Below are 17,856 nucleotides of genomic sequence, written 5' to 3' on the forward strand. Positions count from 1 at the left end.
CATAACAATGTGGAATGTCTCTCTATCTAGCTAAGAGTAAGTACTGGGTTTTCAAATATTCCCAAAAGTAAATATTCATAGTAGCTTTGGAAAACAAATTATGAATAAAAATCTGATTTTTGTGAAATCGCAAGTTTCTAACCATTTGTTCAGCCATTCTAGAGCTAAATCTTGCTCATTATTTCTAGCATGGATGGTTTTAGATTAGCTCGTAATAGACTCAAAGATCCTCCCATTCTATATTAATGAAGAAATTCTTGACCACATTTTCTATGTTTTTTCTAGAGATCGCTACATGGACTTAGATTCATGAATCATTTTAAACCCTTTTATCTAGAGCCATTCTCATGGCATATGATTTTACTAGTGTATTGATGCAAAAAATAATTCAATTATATCAAATTTGGCATGCTTTCAAGGTGGACATTATTTTTAGCATATAGAAGGACAAGAGTTCTACTTTAGTTTTTGAAAATTTAGTTGATTCTAAATTCTCACTTCTAAGGTAATCATTTCTTCTAACATTTTTATGTAGAGAAAAGTGCAAGCCAACAAGCTCATATTATAGGTGGCACATCATCTGGTACTTTTAGATAATTCAGGAAATGCCCCATGCACTATAGACAAAGTCCCTCTAGCTGAGCTCATTCCTTACCTCATGGGTATTGTCAAGGATTCAATCAGTCTATTTGTGTTGAAAAAGGGAACATTCTCATTCTCCTACACTTCTTGTAAGAAGAGCCTAGGATTGATCTTAAAGAGTATAGTCTCAACCCACTCACCAACAATCTACTTCTTCTAAAGCTCCTAGTCATGGGTTTGGTGATTGGCTTGGCACTAGAGAATTCCCTCAACATGTGCTTGCTATATCACATTTTCATGATAATTAGCCTCTTGATAAAGAAGAAAAAAGATGATAGTAACAATGATTGGGAGCCTCTTATTGATACTCTAGACCTTATTGACATGTGGGATAAACAAAATGATTAGGACCTCTCTGCTCTAACTAGTGCCTTAACCATTCCCATGTAACAACTGTCATGGGTTTGGTGGTTGACTTGGCGCTAGAGAATTCCCTCAACATGCACTTGCTATATCACATGTTCATGCCACAGCCTCTTGATAAAGAAAAAAATGAAGATGATGGTATAATGATTGGGATTCTGTTGTTGACACTCCAGACCTTACTAACATATGGGATAAACCAAATGATTAAGAACCCCTCCTCTTACTTGTGCCTTAACCATTACCATGTAACAACTTGTTTTTATGTTTCATTAAAAAAATCTTTTAATTATATAATATGACTTCTTCCTCAAAACATTTTCTAATATTCATAAGGACAATTATTCATGAAAACAGAATCCTTATTCAATTAATTTTTTGAATTCAACATTTTAGATAGAATAAGTAATGGATGGACTAAAAAAACTAGATATTCATAAAGCAGTCCATCTTGCACAGATGCACCTATTGTGGTTCCAAAACTTTCAATTCGTACAGTATGTTGTTGACAACTTAAAATACTGTGGCTGTTCTTTTCAAAATCAATAATGTATAACGATCAATAACCTGTGTTTTACTGACTCCATACTACGATTTTGAAGCCAGAATAGCTCCAACCATCTTGCACATGCCTGGAAAGACAGCTTGAAGGCCAGTAAAGCACGCGAAGTTCTGGAAATATTGAAAAAGAATTGAAAGACACATGTCCTAGCTGTCTCCTCCATGCTTTGTCATTTTATTGGAACGGGTTAAAATTCTGCCGATTTTCTTGTCTGATATGTTATACGGAATGGTGTAATTGCACTCCGAGCTCTGTCGAATGCACTCCAATCTATTCGGATTGAATCTGCACCTTTCACGTTTGGAAAACTTTTATGGCTGTAAAACCCTAGTGAGGCAATCTCTTTGAGAATTTCGTTAACTAATTCTACTGGTAATTTATCAATCACCACTGCCTCTTTGGACCTCTTTCCTCCATACACTTGTAAAGAACTGTGCATCTACATTGAGCACAACAGTTGAGGTAACTTGGGATCAGAATAATGAGTGAAAGTGATAGTTGAAGTCTTCTATTGAAAACAATTACGTGTTGATTTACTTAAAAACAGAAACTAAGAAGAATATTTTTCATTCTTATTTATTACAATGAATCTGTACAGGTTCATATACATCTCTAGATCCTACAATCATGCTGTGTGCGTTATGCATACAGCTACACTATCTACAGGATAGGAAAGTATCCGAAAACAGTTAAGGAAAAATCAGAAGACAGTTTAGGAAAGAATCCAGTTTAGGAAAGAATCAGAAAAAATCAGAATATCGCAACACTCCCCCTCAAGTTGGTGCATAGATGTCACACATGCCCAACTTGCCCAAAAATGTCGAGAACACTCGACTTGAAACTGCTTTGGTGAGAATATCGGCCAACTGATCCTCTGATCGAATCGTAGGCAGCTCCACAATCTTCTCATCTAACTTCTCTTTAATGAAGAATCTGTCTACCTCCACATGCTTTGTACGATCATGTTGAACCGGATTATGAGCAATATCACAAGCTGCTTTATTGCCACAATATAGTTGAATTGGCCGCCTAGGTGGATAGCCCAAATCTATTAGGAGAAGTCTTAGCCACAACACTTCACATACTCCAAGTGCCATACCTCTAAATTCTGCCTCTGCACTTGATCATGCAACAACATTCTATTTTTTGCTTCTCCATGTAACGAGATTACCTCCTACAAAGGTGAAATAACCTGAGGTAGAACGTCTGTCATCTACTGTTCCAGCCCAGTCAGCATCAGTATATGCATCCACATTTTGATAATCCTCCCTTTTAGTGAATAAAATTCCTTTTCCGGGAGCAGACTTCAAATACCTCAAAATGCGCATAACTGCATTCATATGTTGCTCTCCAGGATTATGCATAAACTGGCTAACAATACTCAATGCATAGGCAAGGTCCGGCCTTGTGTGTGCTAAGTACATCAATCTTCCTACAAGTCTCTGGTATCTTCCTTTATCAACTGGTACCTGATTAGACTCAATACATAACTTCAAGCTTTCTTCCACTGGTGTATCAGCTGGTTGACATGCTGACATGCCAGTTTCCTGTAACAAGTCTAAGGCATACTTTCTTTGAGACATAAAGATCCCTTTATCAGATCGAGACACTTCGATCCCAAGGAAATATTTTAAGGGACCGAGGTCTTTCATTTCGAATTCTCTGGACAAGTAAACCTGTAGAGCCTTCCTTTCTTCAGGATCATTTCCTGTAACCACCATGTCATCCACATACACAATAAGTGCAGTGATCTTACCCTGTTGTTTCTTTAGGAATAAAGTGTGGTCTGAATTGCTTTGATGGTAACCAAAGGCTTTCATAGACTTTGTGAATCTTCTGAACCATGCCCTCGGAGATTGTTTCAATCCATATAGTGACTTTTGTAATCTGCACACCTTCTGACTATGTATTTCTGGTATCATGCATCCGGGTGGGAGTTCCATGTAGACTTCTTCGGACAACTCTCCATGTAGAAAGGCGTTCTTCACATCAAACTGTTGTAATGGCCAAGCCAAGTTCGCGGCTAGAGACAACAAGACACGTACTGTATTGATTTTAGCTACAGGTGCAAATGTCTCTATATAATCGATCCCATAGGTTTGGTGTACCCTTTTGCCACCAGTCTCGCCTTAAAGCGTTCAATTGTACCATCTGCTTTGTACTTCACAGTATAAACCCAACGACATCCAACTGGTTTCTTTCCTGGTGGACGGTCAACAAGTTCCCAAGTTTTATTTTCCTGCAATGATTTCATCTCCTCATTCATAGCGGCTTTCCATCTTGGGTCAGCTAAGGCTTCCTGCACATTATTAGGAATAGATACAGTAGATAACTAATTTACAAATGACTGATTTGATTTTGACAAACGATGGTTAGACACATAATGACTCATGGGATATCTAATTTTACTAGAAAGTTCGGGTTCATATGTGGGTTTAGGGATACCTCTGGTGAGACACTGTGGTAGCTATTTTCTAGATGGTTCAGGAACATCCTCAGTAAGCGATTGGTGTGGTGTATTGGCTGCCTGTGGGGTGAGGGACTCGGACGAAGGTGGAGCCACAACTTCTGTTTCTGGGTGTTCATCACTATTTTGATCCAAAGTTATATCATACACCTCCAATTCACCCACTTCTTGATTAATAGGTTCAGAGAGTTCCACTTCTTTAGAGATGTCTAAGTTACCCACATCCTCAGAGATGTGAACATCAACATCTTCAGAGATGTGATCATCATAGTGTAGAGTCTGAATTTCCTTCTGGTACTCCCCCTGAAGTTCAGGCTTAGAGGAAAAATACATCGAGTCTTCATGAAAAACTACATCCAATGTAATAAACATTCGTTGGGTTGGAGGATGATAGCATCGGTACCCCTTTTGATAAGCAGCATATCCTAGAAAGACACATCGCAATGCTCGAAGAGATAACTTGTTGCGTTGATGCTTATGGAGGTGTACAAATGCTACACAACCAAAGACGTGAGGAGATAAATTTGGGACAGCTGGAGCAACAACTGCCTCAGCGAGAACCTGGGATGGTGTCTGGAAATCAATAGTGCTGGAGGGTACCCGGTTAATCAAATATGCTGCAGAGGTAAGTGCTTCGTCCCAATAAGACAATGGCATATGGGCTTCTATCAACGAAGCACGGACGACCTCCAACAAGTGACGATTTTTTTCTCTCAGCCACCCCGTTCTGCTGAGGTGTATTGGAACAAGTAGTTTGATGTATAATTCCGTGTGCTTCCAGATACTGCTGAAGTTCAGAACTCAAATATTCACCTCCATTGTCACTACGGAGAACCTGAACTTGTGCATTGTACTGAGTACGAACCATGTTATAATTTTTTTGAAATAACAAGTTCACTTCACTTTTAGACTTCATTAAGCACACCCAAGTCATTCTGGTACAATCATCAATAAAAGTAACAAACCAACGTGATCCACCCAATGTAGTGACTTTGGTCGGACCCCAAACATCAGAATGTATGACCATAAAAGGAACTAGACTTTTATTCAAAGTTAATGGAAAAGAAGCACGATGGCTTTTTGCAAGTTCACAAACTTCACACTGGAAGCTAGAAACAACAAATTTTGCAAATAAACTAGGAAATAATTTCTTCAGGTAACCAAAGGAAGCATGCCCCAGACGTCGATGCCATAACCAGATTTTAGATTTATGCTTCTCCCCCTCAGAGCTATCCACCATTAGAGCTTGACGCAGCTTGTCCGAACTCTTTGACACCAAGTCCAAGTAATACAACTTCCCTTGCCTAACACCACAACCAATCGTTTGCCTCATTCGGATGTCCTTAAACACACAAAAATCAGGCCAGAAAATTACAACACAAAGTAAAGCAGCGATGATTTGGGAAACTGACAACAAATTGTAATCCAAAGATGGAACAACTAAAACAGAATCTAGATTCAAAGTATCAGTGAGAGGTAAGGGTCCTTCTTCGATAACTGGGGCTGAAGAGCCATTGGTAGTGGAAACAAATTTTTATGAGGACGGTTTAAGAGATGAGACCTGTCTAGAATCAAACATCATATGATCCGTAGCACCGGAATCAATTATCCATGCACTATTAGAAACAAGTGCAGACATATTTAAAAACTTACCACCATTACCTACCGCTGTTGCTAATGCTGAGATCTGTCCAGCAACATCATCCTCTATCTTTGTTTCAACAAATGTAGCACTGGAGGTCTTTTTGGAATTCTTCCGTGAATCGCGGCTACGATCCCACCATTCTGGATACCCCACAAGTTCAAAGCAGTGACTTTTGGTATGACCAGTTTGATTGCAATGGGTGCATTTGTAGGTGGATTTATCGGCACCATTAGTGATCTTAGGCATGCTTTGAGAAGGCCGGTTCTGATTAGATCGGTTTTGGGTCAACATGGCTGAAGCTTCAGCCTTTTCTGGTTCTCCAATCATCATTGTGCGTCGAACAGATTCACGGCGGACCAATGCATAACATGCTTCTAATTCAGGAATAGGATCCTTTCTCAAAATTTCACCGCGGACTTGTTCGAAGTCACCATCTAATCCAGCAAGAAAAATATGCACCCTTTGTTGCTGAAATGATTTTCGGTAAGATTCAACATCGTTCTCACTTTCCATGATCACCTTATCACGATGATCCAACTCACCAAAAATCTCGGTCAATTCTCCATAATACACAGAGAGTGTTCTGCCATTCTGTTTGGCAGAGAAAGCCCTCTGATTCAAGACAAATACTTGCAGTTCATCTGCTCCATCATAAAAAGCCTTAGAAAGGGCTTTCCAAATATCTCGAGCAGTGGGTAAGCAAATGTATCGCTTCATAATTTCTGGGGACATAGACATCAACAACCATCTCTTGACCTTTTGATTGTCTACATACCACTTCTCATATCCATCATCCTTCTCGGTAGGTGGCTGTGAATTACCACGAATGAAAGAGAGTTTCTCCTTCTCAGCAATATGCATCTCCATGATTTGAGACCACAAATCATAGTTTGTTTCATCAAGTACAATCCCTGCATTGAAGGATAAACCTTCGGATTGAATAATAATGGGAGCAGATTTGGGTTGAAATACTTCCAAATCTGAATCGCCCATGGTTCAATGAAGGGGAAACAAATGATTCAAATTTCGAAGCTCTGATACCAACTTAAAAACAGAAACTAAGAAGAATATTTTTCATTCTTATTTATTACAATGAATCTGTACAGGTTCATATACATCTCTAGATCCTACAATCATGTTGTGTGCGTTATGCATACAGCTACACTATCTACAGGATAGGAAAGTATCCGAAAACAGTTAAGGAAAAATCAGAAGACAGTTTAGGAAAGAATCCAGTTTAGGAAAGAATCAGAAAAAATCAGAATATCGCAACAGATTTTTGACTGGGATTTCTTTTGACTAGTTGTCTCGACTTTGTCTACATAGAATATCGATATACTTAAAAGAATGGTTGTGAATAAATTGTTGAACATTAGAGTCAGTTGTCACCTCAATGACTAACAGATGATGTTCAAGATGGCATCCCCAGATATTATGAAGAAATTGTCCTACATCGAACCTTCTCCTACTCCATGATTATAATTATATTGGACAATTTCATATTTTAATATAATTAAATGAGATGTGTATGCATATGTGTATGTGTATGTGTATGTGTATGTGTATATAATATTTGAAATTTTAAAGAGCATAAATTTAATTGGAAGGTAAATTGGATGTAGTCATAGATAGAGAGATTATTTATAATTATGCAACCATGCAATCAAATACATAGTACATACAAAAACTAATTCAATTGATATGAAAAAAACAGAAATAGATCTTATTAATTCATAGTCATGGATTGCATTATAAATTGTCACAATGGGGTTACAACATGAAGCCTTGGCCTTCAAAAAGTGTTGATTACAAAAAAAGTATTCTAGATCCTCCATGCCCATTTTTTGCTACTCAAGAAATTATAAAGGATATTTTCTAGTTTAATGATATCTCAGCCTAAATAAAACTAGATTCATAATTTTCAAAAACCTTTTTGTTTTGAGATTCTTTCTAGTATATAGCGATAATGGGGAAATGATTTAGAATAGCTTTTAGATAGGCTCAAATTTGACATGTTTTCAAGGTGAAGATTCCTTTTACCTTTTGATTAGATAAAAGAAATTGTTACTTTTTGGATGCTTTGATCGTAATTTTTCACTTTATTCTAAATCAATGATATATTCTAATTTGTTTATGTAGATTTAAACACAAGCTAGAAAAGTTACTTTGGACATTTCTTGCTTGTATTGTTCGATCATTGATGTATGAGACAAGTCAAATCACCAAGACCCGTGTTTGGAAGCCTCCTATGGTCACTTCAAACACCATTGGTGGTTTCAACAAATGGGATGACCAAAACAAATGTCTTCTTCTCTCTATTGATGCACTTACTACTTAACATCCTTTAATAATTAGATTGTTTAATGTTCTAAATTGTAGCTCTATTTGAACTTTTAAAATGTGGCTATTTCAACCCATCTATTTTCAAAAAGTATATGCTAACATTATATTTTAATTAATAAAACATACAACATTCATGGAAAAATCTATAAAAAAACATAATGTTAATCAAATTCCTTGCATCCTCGTTGTTTATGTACATAACAACTTAAATGGAGAAAGGTGGTGCACATATAACACCTCATTTGATGAAAGAAATAATTTCATAGCCTTTGGTTTTGATCGTAGCTTTGGATGATAGGTCTGATTGTGGGTTCTAACTATGGGACTAATAGAATGCAGCTGCCCCATGGTGTAGATATAAGTTTAAATTTATAAATAAATTATTAGACAAGTGCATTCTATTGACCCCATAGACCGGAATGACTTAAACCACACACAATAAGGTTAGATTTCTAGGCTTAAGACTGTTAAACACTCAAAATTGACTAACATTTTTTAGGTTTAATATGTTGCTTAATGTATGTGGTCACACTAAAAATACACTTTCTAACATTCTCTAGTCTTAATACGTTGCTTGATATGTGTGTTTTACGACTGGTCCCATAGACAATGCCCTAATTATATGACTAGAAACATAATTTATCAAATTCATAGAAGATAAATGTAATTTAGATCACTTTTGGCATCTTATATTCTTTTAGTTCACTTTTTTCTTGGTGCGTTGCGTCTCATATTATTGCTCTATTTCTATTCGTGGGCGGTTGCCGCGAATAATCATTCACATTTTTCCCTTTTACCTAACATGCAATGTACAAATTCATACGGTAATGAAAACCTCATCCTTCGCGTCAGCACAGCTTTTATCTACACATAATGCTGAAATTATACCATTTTTATGTGGAAAATTATGGGAACTAGCAAGAAAACATATAATTTTAAAATTTCAATAATTGTTATTTATACCTAGGGTTCAATAAGTCTAATCATGCTTTGAAATAGAAAAATTATTTTGTCCTACTCGTGAGTGGTCTATTTTCTCCTTACCCACATTTTCTCCGTTTCTTCCAATGACTCTCTGTAATCCAACCCACTAGAAACCCATTCTTCTAAACACATTCCTGGAATGTGCCCTAAATATTAACACACCTTTCCCTCTTGTTAATAAACATCCCCAATTTCTGATATTGTCATATAGATCAGCAGGCAATACATGGCAGAAAAGGCTACGCAAAAGCTGAATTCATCAGCAGGAACATCCCGCAATTCAAAAGGTAAAACAGTGAAGGTGGTTCATATTGGAAGCCCTAAAATGGTTATAGCAAGCGAATCTGAATTCTCTGCCGTTGTGCAGTCCCTCACTGGAAATAAAAGGCCATCAGCAAAATCTGCTACTTTTGATTCTTCATCATCATTTTCTTGTAAAAGACTGAATATGGATTGTTATGGCAGTCAAGTGAAAATACCCAAGTCTGAAAGTAAGCTAAAATTTCACTCAATTCTCAACAGTATGCCGCAGCCTCCAATTACCCATCAAATGCCTACAACTAGAGGAGATGGTGTTTACAAATCCGAAGTTCAGCAGAAGGAGATGGTTTATGACATTTCTAACTATCAAATGTTTGACGCACTGGAAAACCTTGGAGACACCGATTTTTTCAAGTTTTTGTTCCCATATTTTTATGATGAGCGATTTTGATGTATTCTGAACAGCTAACAGAATAAGCTTTCTGTCTTGCTATTCCTGTGAGAAATCCAGATATTTGTTCTACGTATATTTCCCGCTTTGTTTTTGTACAAGGTACTATAGAACGTATGCTTGTTTTACCAAGTTTAGTTTGTTTTTTTATCTGTCCATCTGTTAAACATAAGCAAGAGCTTGACTGTTTTGAGGCTAAGGAAATCGAATAATCATTTGGTAGTTATTCTTGCATGTAACATAGATGTGACAAGATTGGCCTTCCGTTTCAATGGTGAAGGCTGCTAACTTAGAAGACTAATGATATATAGCTGTGAACTTTTTTGAATCTTTGTCTCCATAGTTATGTAAATGGTTCCTCTCAATTATGTCTATGGACCCACCTTTGCAGTGCAGCAGACAGAAAGAACAAAATATTTAGGACGATTAGAAGGTATGTAACTATGTTTTGTTATCTATTCTCTGCAGTAAGATTGTATTTAGGTTTCTGGTAAGATCACTTTATACCAATAATGATTTAAATGATTTGCGTTTCATATTATTAAGGATTTGCCACATATAGATCTCAATATCATTATATAAGGAGTTGTAGAATTTGTAGAATATTGAAGTGCGAGAGGCTCAACAATACAACCAAGAAGCAAGAAACACACTCTGCAAAGAAATCTTTGCTGATTAGCTATATCGATAACAATTTCTAATATGAGCCATCAAATCATTTTTCTCATATATGCATCCTAAGATTTTAAAATCAAGAATTGAGGTAACAATGAAAGCTATATAAAGCTTTGGGAGCAAACGCCACAAGCCTTGAACATTCTCAACCTTGAATTTGTAGGGAGCATGTTGGCCTCACCCATTGAGCTGTTGTCTTCCTAATCTGTAGAAAAATTTATAGAATAGATAAGATTCGTTTTGTCTTTTTAGTTTCTGTTGATTTTTAAACTGCAAAACTTTTGTTTTGTTTAAGCAAAGTTTTGAAAGGGTCTAAACTATATTTTTTTTAAATATAAAGATGAAACCCAATAATACATTAAGAAAAAGCAAAACAGCAAATCCAGAGTCGAGACTAAAAGAGTCCAAATTTTACAACAAAACAGCAAATCCAGAGTCGAAACTAAAAGAGTCCAAAGTGTAAAATTTTGTTAATGTTTATTAATAATTGAAATTTCTTTGCTTGTAACAATGCAAATGCAAAAAAGTTTTAAGACATGTATACTAATACTTTTTAGATTTAAGATCATGTCTATCATAAACTTTAGCTCGATGAAAATTACTTTTATTCATTGCTAGAAACTGAATGCCCCATTTACTGTATACAAAAGAATTAGATATAAGAAAAAGATATATTTACAGCATTCCAATTTATTTCTCACTTCATTGATCTCAATTTTCATAATGTTTGGTTTTTAAAAATATTGTTTTAATCTTTCCCTAATATTATATATATTAGCATCATTTACCCTAATGGATGTCTAATTTTCTTTCATTTTTCCTCATCTTTGTGTGGTATCTTGCATATTAGCCTTTTTAAGGGGAAGTACTCTTTAAGATTCGAGAAATATATTAATGAATAGGAAATCAGAACCTCAGGACATACAATATTTATCTCAAGTTTGCAGCTTTGGAACAGACTAAAATAGGGGAGAGGATCTAGTAGTTGTGCACCTTAACACGCTTTTCAAAATCTTATGTGGAAATTCCAAATCATTCTGAATTTTGTACAGCAGCTTATTTGGCAAGTCTCCTGCTAATAACTAAGGTTTCAGGGCCACATCATCAAATATGATGCCATATCAGCATGCTTTTTGCCAAGTTGTCCAAAACAGCCCAAAAGACCAATAGGTGTGCAAAAGGGCCCCAATACTTGTGCAGCTGATGTGGCATCACATGATTGTTTACTTTTCACAACAAATGGTATATTTCATTCAATTAGTGGTACTTATCACACAACTATTGGTGCAATGTTGTACAAAAGTTGGACATTAAAACAGCAAGTATGGAGGTATTAAATAAACAACTTCTATCACAAGAACTGGAATGCACTCAACTACTAGGTCCTTTCCCCAATAGAAAATAAAAAGAAAAAGTATATATTATTGCTCATAAATAAATAAATGGATCAAAGTCTCTGCAGAAGTGCAAGAATCTTGTTCTATAGAAAACTTGAACCATGCTCGAATCACAATATAGAAATAAAAAGGGAGGAATCATATGTAAGAGTTTTCAAAAACAATTGTATAACTTTTTGAATCAATGTTTTCTATTGGATTCAGTAGAAGAAAAGTTGAATAAAAAAAGTTTCAAATTATTTTTAAAAACTCTTGAAACGTGAATTCGTAAACAGCTCATACAAACTCAATATAAAAAGTGTTGGAAACATATGCTTCAATGACCCCCAACCCACGGATCAACGAATAAACTATTAAATGAAAAATGGGGAACCATTCACAATCATTTACCTATTCGGACGCACTCACCTCCTGTTGTTTTTGAAGTCATGTACAATGATTTTGCACCCTTTGCTCGCCGCAGTGACGTTTAATGTGACAGTAGTTAGAGTGCGCTGATTTTGGCAGTGTATACAGCACTTACGCAAATTTCTTGTTAAGTTTGCTGTATTTCTATTCATATTGATTTTATATATCATGCAGCAAGGGCATCTCTGAGTTCTTAGTTAAGTACCGTAGCGTAGAGAAAGAAAAAGAAATTCAGTTGTACTCTACTTAACAAGTTAAAAGTTGGTAATTATATTCAAAAGGTTTAGTTTAATTAGTTAAAATGTTGAGTTTTTATGGTGAAGATCTAAGTTTTTCATAGAATATATAAATTGAAATAAAAGTAGATTTTTAAGTACTAATTTTTTGTTTTCCATATGAGATTTTTAAATTTATTTGTAATCATGACCCACAGATGTTGGAACATGTAATTTCACTTAATAGTATGTGTTTGTGATTTCTGGTATATATTCTGAAATTATATGTTTATGATCCATGCCCATCCACCATCAACTAATGTCATATTGCATCATTGCTATCATTTCATATCATTTGTTAATTGACTGCATTATCTTTATCCACATTTGTAATACATTGTGTTAATTAGTTACAGGCATTGCAAGCATAATTCAATTTCTTTTCTATGCCTCTATCTTTCCTACTTTGTTTCCTCTGAGCAACTATATGTTGTTGGAGCTTGCACTTGTTTATGAATTTTATAACCCTTTTTGTTTTGAATTTGATATTCCTATGAGAACAAGTTATAGGCTTATGGATTCCCATGGTTAAATACTAATGGTTTTGAGCGTGAGTTGAGTATTAATGTATTCCCACCCAAGAGCTTGTGATAATCATCCCCTCTCAATCCAATACCTATCCTAAATAACATTACTAAAAATCATTTCCCTCATGCTTCTCATGATGACGATGGCCCTCCAACATAAATGCATAATGAAGAATTGATGAGCATTGACAAGGAATTGGAAAGTCTTCAACAAATCATTGGAGAGGAACATTTTCCCCTTTATTGAGAATGTAAAGAATTTGATACAAGGTAATCAACATGATGTGGATGTTTTATGTAGCATAGCTTACACAATGGATTAAAATATTATGATGTTAATTATTTGCATGGAAGTGCTTGGATATTTTGCTCCTACAATCCAAGTCGAGATACCAATACCTATGCCCACAATAATAACCAATGTTCCTACATATAAATATTCTACTTTGACTACCACTACACAAAATTGTAATTGTATCCATATTAGTAATGTGGTTAATCATATCAATCAATATGATGGCGTTCCATCTTCAACCAATCTTCCTTTTATTTCTCAAAACATCACAATCCAACTTCTAAAAAACCAATTCACCGACTGATAACACTTTTTAAAAATTGGTGAAAATATTCTTGAAACATTTTCAACAAAACATTAAACTACAAGTAAGAGTCACTAATTTATTTCATTCTAAACAAGGTGATAAATTGAACCTAAGTAATTTAATTAGTAGATATCAACATTTGTATTCACCAATGTCTTACTCTCTTCCTATTGTTTATATTCAAAGTTTTTATTAAAAAATTACAATAACATATTAGAGAAAGAATTTTACTTTTGAACTAGACATTTGGTTTTGGTAGATTAACTGCTAGAAAGGCCAACTCCCGTTATATTACTATGAAAAGAGTTAATATGGTATCATAAAATTTTAGAGTCTTGCAGAATAAAAGTAAATTTCTTTCTATATCAAAATGAAACATTAAACATAAAACCCTTCTTTTTGAACTAGACATTTGGTTTTGGTAGATTAACTGCTAGAAAGGCCAACTCCCATTATATTACTATGAAAAGAGTTAATATGGTATCATAAAATTTTAGAGTCTTGCAAAATAAAAGTAAATTTCTTTCTATATCAAAATGAAACATTAAACATAAAACCCTTCATTAGTGTCTAAAAATAAAACCCTAGAAGCTATTGCCAAAAAAATATCAACTCCATGAACTAGACATTTTAGCATACTTGTCCACAACACTTCATGAATATTAACTTTAGGTTATTCAATATGAAGGTTCTCCGTCTTTAAATCCAATTGATAATTTTGAAGATGCTCTTAAAACTTACCAATAATTTTTTTTTAAAAATCATTAAGATAAACAAGAACCATTCTTACATACCATCATGCTTCAATTTGTGAATAAGAATTTCATAAAGGTCCTTTCTATGAAAAATATAGATCCTTGTAATCCTTTTTAGCCTTCTCTTAACATGAAGGTCTTTTGTCAAGATCATTAACAAATTTGACATGATATGGAGACATTTATGTATCTAAGAAATAAAATTCAATATCCCAATATAGTTCTACTATCATTTTGGTAGATGATTTTAGTGATAAAGGGAATAAATCTGTAACACCACCTATTTAAAACAAGAAAATCCTTACCCACTCTTTTCCTTCTCATTAAACCAATGGTGTTAAGCATAATGATTACAAAAATATATTTTTTCATGACATATTCAATTAGACTCCCAACATAATTAATTTTATAGAAAAAGAGAAATCTAAACCTAAATGTGAACCTAATATGTCATTTACCTCAAGTGATATCCTAAAAGGTGCACCTGATTCTCCATTATAGATTAATACTAGAGCCAATAACAAACTCTCATGTGGTGTTCCTATTAAACTAGTGTGCATGGTGAATGCGACAACAAAAAAATATCACACAAATTATATCAACACATATGATAAATATGATTCCTTTGTTAAGTTGCATGATGGATTCACTTGTCCTACCATAAGTTTCATCACCCTTCCCATTGAGGTTGGTTCTAAATGGTTAGATATTTCCTTTATCAATATCCCTATCTCTAGAAAAATTTGTGCAAAGTTTAGTCATCATTGGCTCACATCCATGAAGGCAGTCACTTCCATAATCCAAAATTGTTTAAGGTTTTATTTTGAAGGATAAGTTATAATCATAGATGATATTTGTTTCCATTCCTTAGATAACCATGAAAAATTTACCCTTGATAACATTTAACCTCAACAAAGTCAACCACTTAAATCTCATGAAGGTTTCCTCTTAATATCTTACCAAAATATCAAATTCAATGGAATAGAAAACTTCTCCTTAGGTAATCCTTTGAGATCCACTTCATTTGATACTCCAGAGGATCCTGTGTCATATATGGATATATAAGTAACTCTTCATGTCCCACATGTAATGAGTGAATCACATCCTAGACTAAGAATCTTCCCTACTCATAACATTCCTACTATGTATGTTGTGGTCCTACCTCTATAATACTATAAAGGACACAGAGGGAAATAATTAGCACTATATAAAACACTTCCTAGCTTTTAACCTTTAGTGTTTCCTTCCATTCCTCCCTTTGTTCTTGTAGAAAAGGAAGAATAGGAATTGATATTGTTTGATAACCAAACTCCTACCCAAGGTTCAAGTTCTAACCAACAAAATTGTGATACAAGAGAAAACCAATGAAGACATCATTCCTAGACTATCAAGCTTGTCACAAAAAAATGAATATTTTCCTAAGTAGTTTTAATTTTGGTTTGATCCTACCTTCCTATCCTTCTTTATAATCTAGCAAACATAGATAAGGAACTTACCTTGATCAACCTTGTTGAAAGTGTAAGTTATCAATTCCCAGAGCTCTTTCTTGTCCTCATCCTACCAAATCTTCTATTGTGACTCGTCAAGACAATGGTTCTTATAATGTTCTCATATAAGCATCGTAAGATTTTAAAATCAAGAATTGAGGTAAAAATGAAAGCTAATAGCAACTTTACATTACCCAGAAATTATTAAAATTAAGGAAAAGCAGAAGAAAAGAAAATAAAGCTTTGGGAGAAAATGCCACAAGCCTTCAACATTCTCAACCTTGAATTTGTAGGGAGCATGGTGGGAAAAGTAGAAGAAAAGCAAATAAAGCTTTGGGAGCAAACACCACAAGCCTTCAACATTCTCAACCTTGAATTTGTAGGGAGTATGGTGTCCTAACCCATTGAATTGTTGTCTTCCTAATCTGTAGAATAATTTACGTAATAGATAAGATTTGTTTTGTCTTTTTAGTTTCTGTTATTTTAACTGCAAAACTTTTGTTTTGTTTAAGAAAGGTTTTGAAAGGGTCTAAAATATATTTTTTTAAATATAAGATGAAATCCAAGAAATAACAAAACAGCAAATCCAAAGTCGAAACTAAAAGAGTTCAAATTGCAAAATTTTGTTAATGTTTATTAATAATTGAAATTTCTTTGCGTGTAACAATGCAAAATTTGTAAAATTTGTCTTTGAGGCTGCGTTTATAAAGGTTTTTTGCTTTGATACAGGTACTGGTAGTCTCAGTTTCCAGTAATCATCCTAAGGCCCTCATTAGCACAATCTCATTCTATAGATATATACACATACATATCTTCATACCTATATATATATAGACAGAAATATATATATACATATTTATACTCATATATATACAAACATATTTTCATATATATATATAGTCATAAAATCATATATTGGCATATTCATATATATATATATATACATAGGTATACATGTATACATATAAACATATGTATACATATTTATATATGTATAATATATATATTCTTATATATATATAATCATATACTAATATAGATATGCAAATATTCATATATATATATATATATCTATATATATATATATATATATATATATATATATATATATATATATATATATATATATATATATATATATATATATATATATATATACTCTCGGTTATCTTTCAAGATTATTCTTAAGCATCAACCTATATAGCTATATTTTCATTAAGTGAGGAAAATTTTATGTTCTTGCCTTCTCTTAATATGTAGCCTTCGATGCTTACTTCACTCCTCTCCCACATCGCATTCTTACATTCTTATCTTCAGTCTTAATAGGGTATCACTCCGGATAATAGATCAAGGTCACTTTGGTAGGAGACAATTTCTCCACTAAAATGTTTTGATTATACTAGTTTTTTAAAGCTCTTTACCAAATCTAGTAAAATAGGATTTTACCTATAGTTAACATTGAATGAGGCAATATAGTAATGTGTACTGATTCTTTAAGACAAATGTATATATAGTCATATTGTAGCATTTTATTCTGCATACCCAGTAAATTGTATATTTACTTCAGACATTAGCAAAGCACTTGAACGTATGCATTTACTGGTATTTACTCACTCTGATGATATATATTTTAGAATGTATATCTATGTGAGTATTTCTAGTACCACTAGTACCACTAGCCTGTCATATCTTAAGATTATGGTTTAAAGGAAGCTAACATGCAAAACTCGGGGTCTGGACAGAAATCTATATCCTGCAAGGTATAATCATACTCCGTCATCCTCTTTGCCAGAAATAATGGGGATAGGGAAGGGAGACTAACTGAATCCCACTTACCTACTATTGTTATTGTAGCCTGGATCTCATCCTTCTCAAGGAGCACATCCAGGAGCATTAACAAGAGTTGGTAAGCTGGAGATCCCTTATCTGATGAAGTCTTGGCTAATCACTCAATTTTGAGTTTTACATCTCTTATGCATATTCTATGAGGATAGGTTTCATAGAATAATTTA

Source organism: Cryptomeria japonica, chromosome 7 (genome assembly GCF_030272615.1).
Source record: "Cryptomeria japonica chromosome 7, Sugi_1.0, whole genome shotgun sequence".
Classification (NCBI taxonomy): Eukaryota; Viridiplantae; Streptophyta; class Pinopsida; order Cupressales; family Cupressaceae; genus Cryptomeria; species Cryptomeria japonica.